The sequence below is a fragment of the Rhinolophus ferrumequinum genome, chromosome X (genome assembly GCF_004115265.2).
Source record: "Rhinolophus ferrumequinum isolate MPI-CBG mRhiFer1 chromosome X, mRhiFer1_v1.p, whole genome shotgun sequence".
Lineage (NCBI taxonomy): Eukaryota > Metazoa > Chordata > Mammalia > Chiroptera > Rhinolophidae > Rhinolophus > Rhinolophus ferrumequinum.
In genome coordinates this window covers 60,855,004-60,868,496 of record NC_046284.1, presented here as the reverse complement: position 1 = coordinate 60,868,496, position 13,493 = coordinate 60,855,004, and the positions used below count along the sequence as shown (strand labels likewise).

The following is a 13,493-nucleotide window of genomic DNA, read 5'->3' as shown; positions in this document are numbered from 1 at the left end:
TGGATTTGAATCTTCATTCTCACAATCAATAACTTTATAACCTTTGGGTGAGGTATTTAAAATTATTTGTTAGGTCTCCCACCTGTGAAATGAGTATAGCAGTAGCACCTACATCATTGAATCGGATGTTGTGGTGATCAAATGTCTTATTCATATAAAGCATGCAACACAGCATCTGGCATATTGTAAGAGCTAATTAAATTTTAGCTATTATTAACTTACCTTAAAGAGGTTCTTTATTCTATATCCCCTATATTCTGCATCTTCTCATCCCCTTGGGCTTCTGTCCTTCAACCTTCCCAGGAACCATGCAACCCAGTTTAAACGCAGCAGCAACTGAAGGAGAATAAAGGAAAGGATCAGCTTTTCCCCCTGTGTTGAGAGAAGTACACTGGGAACATTCACTCATGCTTGATGAAGAAGACACTGACCAGAACGACGAAGATGTCCATTAAGCAAATGTGCTGTCCTGCAGCTGTTGCTTTCAAGACAAGGAATGGTGGATTCTTCGATTAGCATAGGGCATTAACCAGACAAAGAAAATGATAGAGATGGCTCCCTAACATTAAGACTATGAGAAAAATGCTTCCCAAGTTTTCTCCTGACCCTGACAATTTTCCTGTGGTTGAGGTAATTGAACTTTACTTAATTCCAGAGTAAAATATTTCAAAGTGTCATCTCCCCTCCCACACTCAGAATGCATTATCTAGAGTAGACTGATGATCCTTGCTGTACTTTTGATAAATTCCCTAGTCAGCAGAAGTAATGTTAATGAAACATGAAGAGTCAACATTAATTAGAGTTAATGAAAAATTAAAACTCTCTTCTCATTACTATGTGTGTCTGACATTTTGCCCTCACTGAAATATACAAGAAAACTAATTAATGAGTTTAATGCTGCACTTTCCTTTTACTTCATTCTTGAAATGGATTTAGCAAAGACTCTCAACAAGTCCAAATCAAATATTCTCATCTTGAGGTCATTTTTCAGCATGGAATTTCTACCTGGGATTTATCCATTCCCATGTAAGTAATGCCCACGGAGGAGTGGGAAACACATGTATGGTAGGATAGCTATGGCCTAGAAAGTCATTCTGTCTACATACTAAAGGGAAGTCCTTTCCTATCTTCTGCACAATTATTGTCATCGTTTCATCCATTTACTTACAATCTCCAAGATAGCACACTGGAAATATTGAACAAAAATGCAATTTTTAAAATTCTTTGTTTAAAGAAATCCAAGATATTTTGCTGAGTGAAGCAGAAGAGTGAAAGGATTTTCTCTAGACTTTTTTCCTACTTTATAAATTATGTACTCCAGCATGATTTCTGTTATGGCTATTAAGAGAATTCCACTGAGGATACTAAGATTAAAGCAATCACCAATAGGTTAATGATTCTATTACTATATGTTTCTATTACAAAGAGAGCTATAAATATACTCAGTTAATAATCACAAAAACAATTCTCTAAATATAATCTAAACACATATTCCTTTTGGGCCATCCCTCACTGACCATACGTCATGTTTATTTAGGGGACAAAAAAAAGTACAGCTTAGCAAGCAAGAAACAACTATTTACTTGTAAACTTCTTTATCTTAGTTGTTTTTATAATTTTATCTATTCTTCTTCTTTGCGTATATCTTAATTCCTTTGTATTCTCTTCTTCAATTATTTTTACTGACCTTTTGTTGTTGGTGTTGCTCATTTGCATTTATCCCTAATTTATCCTAAACACATTTCTATTTTTATATTCTAATCTTCCTGTTCTTCCTTAATGGTTTCTTGTGTCAAATAAAAACAAATCCAGACTTACGTAAGAAGAAACTTTTTTCAAGAAGACTAATGGAATAGGGATAATGCTCCAACTTCAAGATCTGCAAGTGTCTCAAAATCAAACAGAAAAAGGCTTTTATAGGGAGAATAATCAAGGCAAACCAGAACTCTTGAGGAGAAATTAGTCAAAGGAGTGATAGTGAGCAGATAGCCTGTTCAGGGTGGTCTGACAGGGAATGTTTCTCACTGTGGTTAGCCCATTTCAATTCTATGGATGTGCTGTGTATTAGGGTTCTCCAGAGAAACAAAACCAATAGGAGTATTTAGAGAGAGACAGATATTTTAAGGAATTGCCTCTCATAATTGTAGAGGTTTTGTGAGCCTGAAATCTTCAAAGTAGCCCGGGCAGGATGCAGACCCAGGGAAGAATTACAGTTCATTCCAAAGGCAGTAGTCTAGCAGGATTCCTTCTTGCCCAGGGAAGGTGAGCCTCTGTTCTACTAAGGCTTCAACTGATTGAACAAGCCCCACCACATTATGACAGGTAATCTGCTTTACTCAGTCTAATAACTGAAATGTTAATCTCATTCAAGAACGCCTTCAGAGAAACATCCAGAACAACGTTTAACCAGCCCAGCCCAAGTTGACACATAATATTAAGCATCACATGCTCTTAAGGGGGAATGTTTTATATTTTAGTGATTGTTTAGACTTGGGGGAAGCCAAAGACTTGGGGGGAGCCCATGGAGAAAAAAAGCCTTGTTTAAAATTTAGGCAAGATAAAGCAGAGGGTTAGAAATGTACATTATGAACACTTGAACATGTGTTTTCCTTCAAACTTCAGTTTCCTGGCTATATTTGTCAGATTCAATACAAGCTGAGTAAGTACTTTAAAAGACCAGATGTTTACTGTCAGAATTAACAATTCTAGCTTCATCTCCTAACATTAAATAAAAGCTCTGGAAGAGTTCACTGGGGAACTATTTTGAAGGGAAGGTATTTCAGAAGGTTAAAGAAATTAAAACATAAAATAGATGTTTCAAACATTCAATCAAAGGAAAAGGCTCGAAGAGTTTCAAGGATCCCATGAACTAGTAGTGATATCAGATGTCACATTTCCTTGAGGATCAAGAATGCTTACACATTCGACAGTTGTGTCCTTACCATAGGCTGGCACTGTACAAAGCGATGACAATTCACATAAGGCTGAACAACCTGGAGACTCTTCCCTGATACTGTAGACATTACAGTGACAGTAGAGAGAGAGAGACATAAGTATGTCACACAACTCCATGTCATTTGACTGCCACAAAAAATTTAAATTGCTTACTCTCCTGTATATGTGTGTAAGCATGTATATAAAGATATAAAATATATGCCACCAATTGCTTTATCTTGCAAGTCATTCAAGGTGTCATCAATATAAACTCTTAACTTTGAATTATAAAACTGTTCACAAAGCTGGAAGGAAAAAAAAACATTCTTTCTTTTAATTATATCTTTCCTGTCTTTAATTATATGAGCTTTCATATCCTTTGCCTAGAATACATTTTTAGATGACTGTGTTGTATTTGTCATACAAAGGAATGTTATATAACCATTTAAAATTACCTTTAAATATGTAATGAACCAAAAATATATGTATGATATGTTGTTTAATGTATAATAAGAGAGAGAGAGAGAGAAGAGGATGAAGATAGAAAAGGAGGGAGGAGGGAGAGACAGAATATATACACATGTATATGTACACATACACTCTGTTCTTTCACATTTAGATACCTTCTGGAAAGATATATTCTAAAATGTTAGCAGTCATTAAGAAGCAGTGGTGAATTATAGGCAAATTATTCCAGCATTTAAAAAAGTCTAGAATAAACATAAACATTTACCTTAATGTCTTAAAAATTAAAACGATGTTATGAAGAGCACAAAACTATTTTTCTTGAATTACTTAAGATTATTTAACCTGTAGTTAATGCTGGCCATTTAACTTGTATTGAATATTTGATATAATAAATGTGATACATTATAATTGATATAATATTCTAGAATAACCACCCTTGTAACTGAATTCTAAAACTACATAAAATGAACTCCTTAGGATACATTCTTAGAAGTTATTTTACTAGGTCAAAGTTTATATTTATTTTTAAGGTCTCTCATGTATATTGCCAAATTGCTTCTTAGAAGCTGGACGCAATTAACATTCCCAGTAGTGGTATATGAGAGTCAACCATCACTGGGAAGTATTCTTCCTGCTTTGATATTTACCTTTTCATTATTTTTATGATTTTTCTAATATACAGTATTTTTTATTTTTGTGTAGATGAGGAAATTTATCTCTTCTTTCAATACTTTCAATAATATTTTACGAGTCAAAAAATTAGATTAAAATATTTACCTAAATTTTTCTATTTGGTATAGTGTGAAAGTAAAGCTAATTAGGCTGCTAATCTGTTTTGAATTTATTTTAGTCAATTTTTCAAATGGATTTTTTTTAATTTTTAAAAATTTTCAATCACTGGCAGTGTGTTTACTTAACTTGATTTGCATAAATGCTCACTTACACCTGCATGTTAAAACTTGGGAAATGTCAGGCATTGAAAAATTGGGGTCTGGCCATGCTGAGCCCATAATCCCACAAGGCAACATTTGACGATAATTGGGTAGCTGCTGTACTCTTAGATTGGACATGCATCTTTTTAAATTTTCATTAACTTTATTGGGGTCACATTGGTTGGTAAAATTATATAAGCTTCAAGTGTACAATTCTATGATACATCGTCTTTATATTGCATTGTGTGTTCACCACCCAGAGTTAGTTCTCCTTCCATCACCATATATTTGACCCCCTTTACAACTTCCTCCCCCGGACCCTCTGGTAACCACTAAACTGCCGAGTCTATCAGTTTTTGTTTGTTGTTCATTTGTTGCTTTCCATTTTATATCCCACATCTTTGTGAAATCATATGGTTCTCGACTTTTTCTTTCTGACTTATTTTGCTTAGCATAATAATCTCAAGATCCATCCAAGTTGTCACAAATGGCACGATTTCATCTTTTCTTATAGCCAAGTAATATTCCATTGTGTACATATCCCGCATCTTCTTTACCCCATCATCTATTGAAGGACACTTTGGTTGTTTCCACGTCTTGGCCACCGTAAATAAAGCTGCAGAGAACATCGGAACACATATATCTTTACGGATGTTTTCAGATTTTTTGGGTAGATACCCAGGAGAGGGATTGTTGGGTCATATGGTAATTCTATTCTTATTATTTTGAGGAACCTCCACACTGCCTTCCATAGCAGCTGCACTAATCTGCATTCCCACCAACAGTGTATGAGGGTTCCTTTTTCTCTACAACCTCTCCAATACTTGTTATTACTTGTCTTGTTGATGATACACATTCTAACAGGTGAGAGGTGGTATCTCATTGTGGGGTTTTGTTTGTTTGTTTGTTTGTTTGTTTGTTTGTTTGTTTGTTTTAAGTGTTTTTTTCCAGGACCCATCAGCTCCAAGTCAAGTAGTTGTTTCAATCTAGTTGTGGAGGGCGCAGCTCACAGTGGCCCATGCGAGGATCGAACCGGCAACCTTGTTGTTAAGAGCACCACACTCTAACCAACTGAGCTAACCAGCTGCTCCGTCTTATTGTGGCTTTGATTTGCATTTCCCTAATAGCTAGTGAAATTGAACATTTTTTTCATATACCTGTTGGCCATTTGTATGTTTTCTTGGGAGAAGTGTCTGTTCAGGTCCTCTGCCCATTTTTAATTGGATTATTTGTTTTGTTGTTGTTGTTGTTGAGTTGTATGCATTCTTTATAAATTTTGGATTTTAGCTCCTTATGGGAGGTGTTGTTTGCAAACATCTTCTCCTATTTGGTTGGTTGTCTCTTTGTTTTGCTAATAATTTCTTTCACTGTGCAGAAGCTTTTCAGTTTGATATAGCACCATTCATTTATTTTAGCTTTTATTTCCCTTGCCTTTGAGGTCAAATTCATAAATGCTCTTTGAACTCAAGGTCCATAAGTTTAGTACCTGCGCTTTGTTCTATGCAGTTTATCGTTTCAGGTCTTATATTTAGGTTTTTTGATACACTTTGAGTTAATTTTGGTATATGGTGACAGATAGCAGTCTAGCTTCATCCTTCTGCATGTGGCTTTCCAATTTTTGCAGCACCATTTATTGAAGAGAATACTTTTTTGACACAATTTAAATGTCACTTTCTCTGAGAAGATTTCCTTTATCTCTGCTCAGTCAGTTCATTGTTCCCTAATCCCTGTTTCCATAGCACTTTGCATACAGAGATTTTAATTTCTTTTCATGTTAGGTTTAATTTTTATTGTTTACTCATATTTCTCTCCCACCAAATTATGAGCTGCTTGAGAATAGCAACCATGTCTTTTGAGTTTGCAAATTAGAACCTAGCGCAGTGTCTGCTGATATATTTTTTAAAAATATATGGAAGAAGGGAGGGAAAGAGAGAGGGAGGGAGGGAGGAATCAGTCAGTGTGTCCTGTAATTGAACAGTATGTTGCTTAGATATTTGCAATTTTTAATCATAATCATAGATTACAGAGCAACTGCTGTCTTGAATTTTGCTAGTCACCATGGAAGGAGGAAAAAAAATGTTTATGGGTCTCACACAGAAATTAAATGTTGGAATCAGAAGGGAGGCTTCTTATGTCCACTCACAATCCATTGGCAAATGTGCTCTTCAGCACATATCAAATCACAAAGGAAACAAAAAAAAAACTGCAATCCTACCATTTGCCTGGAATGAAAGAGCCAGTAAGCAGCACTAATGACTGCTACACTTGACAACCAACAATAAATGTTCTTGAACTCAGAAAGCCATCTTTTGTATCACTGGAAAACATATGTCTAATATTCATAAGAAAAATTGTAGGGAAGGAATTAATCATGGAACACTATATTCAAATTCAATCTAAAACATGTCTTTTCTACAGCATTCTAAAGTAATATTTTAATATTCCCCATCTAATTTTCATTATGATCCTTTTAAAAATCTCATGCTTTTAATTCCAGTTGTTGCTAATTTTTTTTGCCCACTAGCTTCATTAGAATTTTCAACTGTAGTCTAAAATTTCAAAAAAATATTGTTGTGGGATTATTACAGAGCAAGGGTAAAACACTAATATTGTAATTTGACACCACTCTAACAAGCAGTTAACCTATTCTCCTTTGCATCAGACACTAATTTCAACTGCTCTAAATTAACTGTTTAGGGCTTGATTTTCACAAAGCTGTATCGGAGTTTGCCCTACTTAAATTGCCTTCATATATACAACTGTTAAATGGAGGTAGACAAGGGTTAGTAGATAAGATGATAGAAATCAAATCCCAGAGAGCACAATTTATATATCTTTCCCCCACTAATGGTACCATACCCGATAATGGAGAGAGGAAAAACACCTTCCATAAACAATTTTACAAACATGATAATAGCAATAGGCAGTACGACACAGTGGGACGAGTTCTACTCTTGGATCTAGAAGACTTGATTTTAGTCTCCACCCCTCTGATTACCAGCTGTACAGTTCTGAAACCTTCTCAAACCTTTTGAAGCCTGTTTTCTCTTCTGTGCAATGGGGCTATTAAGATATAATCTACCTCACTCCTAGTATTCTTTAAAGACTAATATGTATACAAAGGCTTTTTTGAAAGTATAAAACATAAACGTAATGTTATTATTAGCTACATATTCTTAAGAGCAAACCTCAGAAAACACTTAGGATGCCAGGTATTAGATTCCATAATGCTCCTCAATATTTTAAGAAAAGAGAATGATGTTAGTTTATAACTTATTTAAAATCACAAACCAAATAATGAATCTATTTTGTATGATACTGTTGTGGTAGACACATGGCACTATGCATTATGTCAAAACCTATAGAAATTTACAATACAAAGAATGAACTTTAATGTACACAGACATTTAAATTACCATTTAGTAACTCAGTAGATCTCAGAATGAAATACAGAGTGTGACAGAACAATCCAGCTGACGGAGTTGGGGGGAAAAGTGCCTACTGCGGTAACTTTGTCAATGAGTGCAGCATACACGACGAGAGGCGAAACACACAACACTGTACTCTAGTTGATTAAGTTGTTTCCCTTGGGGGTACACATCAATAATTCTGAAGTCACTGTACACGTATGCATACTGGGATTGCACAAATAAGTGAATGGTGGATGGTGCAAGTCAGGTTTTTCATTGTTGAAGTGGGAAGTTACAGATAAACTAAAGGGAAAAGCTAGAATGAATCATAAGATACAGGAATAGAATTAGAGACATCAGAATGAACTCATGTTTAGATTAATATAGACACTGATCAATAAATTAGAAATAATTGTCAATACATGTGTAGATATGGGTTGGGATAAATATATTTCCAAGTTCTGTTCACTGAGAAGACATAGAAACAATCATACGTCAGTAGCAACAAGCAGACCTAGTGTCCAGATATTGATTTCTAATGCTGTCATCCAATAAAAGGAACCCAGGCTCCTTGGAGAAATGGCTGATTCTAGGACTATGGGAGGAAATACGTAAGATGAGCTTAGGGCATTTTAGAGTACCAGAAAGTCCGTAGAAAAATAAAACAGTGGGAGTATGGCATATCAACAGAGGAGCCAACTGAAAGAACTCTCAATGGCCAAAGCTAGAATAATTTGAGGGGAAAAAAATGTAGTGGACTATAATCCGAAGTATAAAATTAGTATCCATGAATCCATACTGATCTAAACAAATAATTATAAATGATTGTGGTAGACAAATCTCCCTTGCAAAATTCCATTTGTCGCAAATGGCATGGTTACCTTATATGGAAACAGGTTATTTGCAAGTGATCATGAGACGGAGTGATTATCCTGAGTTATCCAGATGGGCTCTAAATTTAATCACAAGTGTCCTTATAAGAAGGAGGCAGAGAGAGATTTGAAACAGACAGAGGAAAAGACAATGTGACCACAGAGGCCGAGATCTGAGTGATGCAGCCACAAGTCAAGGAATGGTGGCAGTCACCAGAAGCTAGAAGAGTCAGGGAACAGATTTTCATTGAGAGCCTCCAGAAAGAAATGTAGCCTTGCCAATACCTTGATTTCACCAAAGTTATACTGATTTCAGGCCTCGAGTCTCCAGAACTGTGAGCATAAATATCTGTTGTTTGAAACCACTAAACTTGTGGTAATTTGTTATAGAACCGAGATGAAACTGTAAGGGCCTTTGCCCAAATTTATACAGTTACTAAATAATACAACTTGTTTATCAACTAGGTTCTCCATCTCCAGAGCCTGCATGTCTAATCACTATGCAACACTCCTTCTTCCACTACCTAGAGGCACAGTGCGTAAACAGGTAACCACTAAGTGACATAGAAAATTTAGGGCATGTGATAGTTTTCCTAATCTCAGAGAACTTCTGATGCTTAGATTATCTAATAAATTGGTATCGTTTTATTTTCAAAGTGCAAAGAAAAGGCATTACCATGAGAAAAGGCTTTTTTGGCAATTGCCAGATGAGAGATTTTTATTTCCATATACTCTGAGGGCTTCTGGATTTGCATACTGTAGTACTGTGTGTTCAGTGACAATGTGTAGGCACAAGAGAGCAGTTAATTTTCTCTTTGTGCCTGTAAGTGTAGGAAGCACATTAAGTAGAAATATCAACCCATCTCTTAGTGGAAACCTATACTTGGAATTTTATTCATGTATATAAAACATATTTTCTCCCAGTAAACTTGAGGTACAGATTAAATGCTTTTTTCAATTCAAAAAATAGTTAACCAAATATAAATATTGCTGGCTGATTCTCATGACAGAAAAGAGACTTATATGCTTATATGACATAAAAGAGACATTAACAAATGTCTTGGCAGTCTCTTTGAAAGCCTTGGGGATAAAAAGTTGAAAATCTTGTTTACTTTAAACATTTTTATTGTTAATCATTATGACCTTATCATTACATACTACTTTGTAAGTTATATAAACTTTTCAAATATAATTGACATTCAATATTATTTTACATTAGCTTCAGGTGTACAGTGTAGTGATTAGACATTTACACAATTTATGAAGTGATCACCCCAAAAATTTTAGTATCCACCTGGCACTGTACATAGTTATTACAATATTAGTGACTATTCCCTATGCTGTACTTTATATCCCTGTGACTATTTTGTAAGAACCAATTTGTACTTCTTAATCCCTTCACTTTTCTCACCATCCTCCCATCTTGTAACCATCTGTTTGTTCTCTCTATCTTTGAGTCCATTTCTGTTTTGTTTGCTCATTTATTTTGTTTTTTAGATTTCACATATAAGTGAGATCGTATGGCATTTGTGTTTCTCAGTTCGACATATTTCACTTAGCATAATATCCTCTAGGTCCATCCATGTTGTCGCAAATGGTAAGATTTAATTCTTTTTTATGGCAGAGTAATAATATTCCATTGCACAAATATACATCTTCTTTATCCAATCTTCTATTGATGGGCATTTTTGATTGTTTCCATATCTTGGCCATTGTGAATAATGCTGCAGTAAACATAGGGTTGCATATCTTTTTCGAATTAGTGTTTTGGGTAAATACCCAGGAGTGGGATTGCTGGGTCATAAGGTAGTTCTATTTTTAATTTTGTGAGGAACTTCCATAATGTTTTCCATAGTGGCTGTACCGATTTGCAATCCCACCAACAGTGCACGAAGGTTTACTTTTCTCCACATCCTCACCAACACTTGTTTTTTGATTTCTTGATGATAGTTATTCTGACAGGAGTGAGGTGGTATCTCATTGTTTTAATTTGCATTTCTCTCATGATAGTAATGCTGAGCATCTTCTTTTTTTTCTTTTTTCTGCTGTGCCAAAATCAATTCCCCCCACCCCGGTGAACCAAAATCAATTTTTTTAATTAAAGTTTATTGGGGTGACAATTGTTAGCACAGTTACATAGCTTTCAGGTGTACAATTCTGTAATGCATCATCTATGTCTCACATTGTGTGTTCACCACCCAGAGTCAGTTCTCCTTCCATCACCATATATTTGATCCCATTTACCCTCTTCTAGAACCCCCGTCCCCCCTTACCCTCTGGTAACCACTAAACTATTATCTATGTCTATGAGTTTTTGTTTCTTCACTTGTTTGTCTTGTTCCTTTGTTGTTTTCAGTTTTATATCCCACATATCAGTGCAGTCATATGGTTCTCTACTTTTTCTGTCTGACTTATTTCGCTTAGCATTATAATCTCAAGATCATCCATGTTGTCACAAATGGTACTATTTCATCTTACCGCTGAATAGTATTCCATTGTGTATATAAACCACATCTTCTTTATCCAATCATCTTTTGAAGGACAGTTTGGTTGTTTCCATGTCTTGGCCACTGTAAATAAAGCTGCAATGAACATTGGAGCCCACGTGTCTTTATGGATAAATGTTTTCAGATTTTTTGGGTAGATACCCAGGAGAGGGCTTGCTGAGTAGATTTATTTCGCTTAGCATAATAATCTCAAGATCCATCTTGTCTCAAATGAGCATCTTTTCATATATCTGTTGGCCATCTGTATGTTCTCTTTGGAGAAATGTCTATTCACGTCCTCTGCTCATTTCTTAATTGGATTGTTTTGTTTTTGTTTTTTGGTGTTGTACAAAGAATTTTTACATATGTTACCTTATTTGATCCTCTCAACAACGCTTTCAGGTAAACAGTGAAGACTAATACATTTGCTTTTGCCCATTTTCCAGATATAGCTACTTATATCTTATGAGACTAACCAAGTTTACTTGGTATTTACTGAGACTAACCAAGTTTAAGTAATCTGCTCAGATCACATGGCTAGTAAAATACAAAATTGGGACAATAACTCAAGTCTTATGAATCCTAAATCAGTTCTCTTCCCATAACAGCAGCACTCCTAACACAATAAAACATTAATTAGCCAAAACCCAACTAACTGTAATCCTTAGTAATCACATTTTCATTGTGTTCTACACTCTTATTAGGAGGCAGAGACATGTCGGTAACTAGCACATAAGAGATATAAAACTCAAAACCCCTTCTCTAGTAGATACTGAGATCTGATAGGTATATGTTCAGACTAAATCTCTCAAAGCATTTTTTTATTTACAGTTACAGCCATACCCACGAATTATCTATGTTAATAATAATGAACTAAGCCCATGCAAGATCCTTAATCATCAAAGAATTAATTACCTTCACTAGATTACGATTAGAGGCAGAAAAGTGGATTAACGCAATTAAAATATGTTTCAAATATTTTCAATAGCATGAAAGTTCCCTTTTCAGTACTTACAAAGCCAAAAACTCTGTTAACCATAATGCATATTTCTCAGCATTTTAGTATATTGCAATTTTACTATACTACTTTTCACACAGTATCCTAAGTTCATCAAAATGTTATTGGCAGGGAATAGGTAACAACTGCTAATTTCTTTAAAGACCCTATCTCTAAACACAGACACATTTCTGGGGTACTGTGGGTTAGGACTTGAACATATGAATTTTTGGAAGGACACAATTCAACCCATAGCAGATCCCAAACTTTTAAACAAAATAAAGTTAAGTAAACTGCAAAATACATTTGCATATACTTGGTTTATTATGGACTAAGATCTAAGGTATTTGCCTTGTAGCTATAAATTACTAGCATTACTGACTAAAAACTTTCTATTCCAACTAGTACTGTACCCCCATTTGTGTTACTCCTATTATAACCTTTTAATTTGAAATAAATTTAGACTTACAAAAACATTGCAAAAATAGTCTATGGTGTTCCTATATACCATTCGCTTAGCTCCCTCCATTGTTAACATCTTACATAATCATAGTATAATTACTGAAACCAGGAAATTAACATTGGTTCAACACTATTAACTAAACTACAGCCTTTATTCAGATTTCATAAGTTTTTCCACTAATGCCGTTTTTCTGTGCCAGGATCTAAGTCAGCATCCCACATCTCATTTAGTTGTCATGTGCCTAATTTCTTCTGATGTGGCACAGTTCCCCAATCTATCTTCTCTTTCATGATCTTAATTTTTTTTAAGACTACTAACCAGTTATTTTGAAGAATGCTCCTCACTTTGGATTTTTCTGATAACTGCTATTTAATTATGATTCAATTCATATTATGCATTTTACACAGAATACAAAGAAGTGAGTCGGTGCCCCTTACAGTGGTTCTTACCAGCAAGCACATGATGTCAGTATGTCTCATCGCTGATACTGTTCACTTCGAAGTCTTGGTTAAAGGCTTACTATTTGCCAAGCATTGGAATAACACATTGCATTGATTATCTTGTTTAGTCCTCATAATAAGCCTAAACACTGCATACTATTCTTACCCATAGTAGTATTTAAAGAAACTGAGGCTTCCAGGTGTTGAATAACTTGGCCAAGTACATAGTTTGTAAATAGTGGAGGCACAATTTGAATCTAGGCAGGCAAGCTCTTAACTCACCACTCTTAATCCCTATGCATATTGCCTCCCTACCCTAAAAAAGTTGGTTTACCATTCTTTGAAACTTATCACTCTGTCCCTACTGTTCTTTCCCCTCAGTTCATCATCATATAGATCAAATGGCAGTCAATCATGAGGTACGGTATCTGAAAATCCTCACCTCTCAATTCAGAGGAACAGAGGTTAAAATCAGGTTTTGAGGATGTTTC

The 13,493-nt window shown here is 35.1% G+C and overlaps 1 long non-coding RNA gene across 1 annotated transcript in view; it reads right to left on the bottom strand.

Annotated features, from left to right (window-relative positions):
- Positions 1-13,493, bottom strand: part of LOC117020651 (uncharacterized) — a 110,899-nt gene that overhangs the window by 19,455 nt on the left and 77,951 nt on the right. Inside the window, exon 2 of the long non-coding RNA XR_004422728.1 lies at positions 223-336. This is a non-coding gene — a long non-coding RNA (uncharacterized LOC117020651). The remainder of the gene's footprint in view (positions 1-222; positions 337-13,493) is intronic.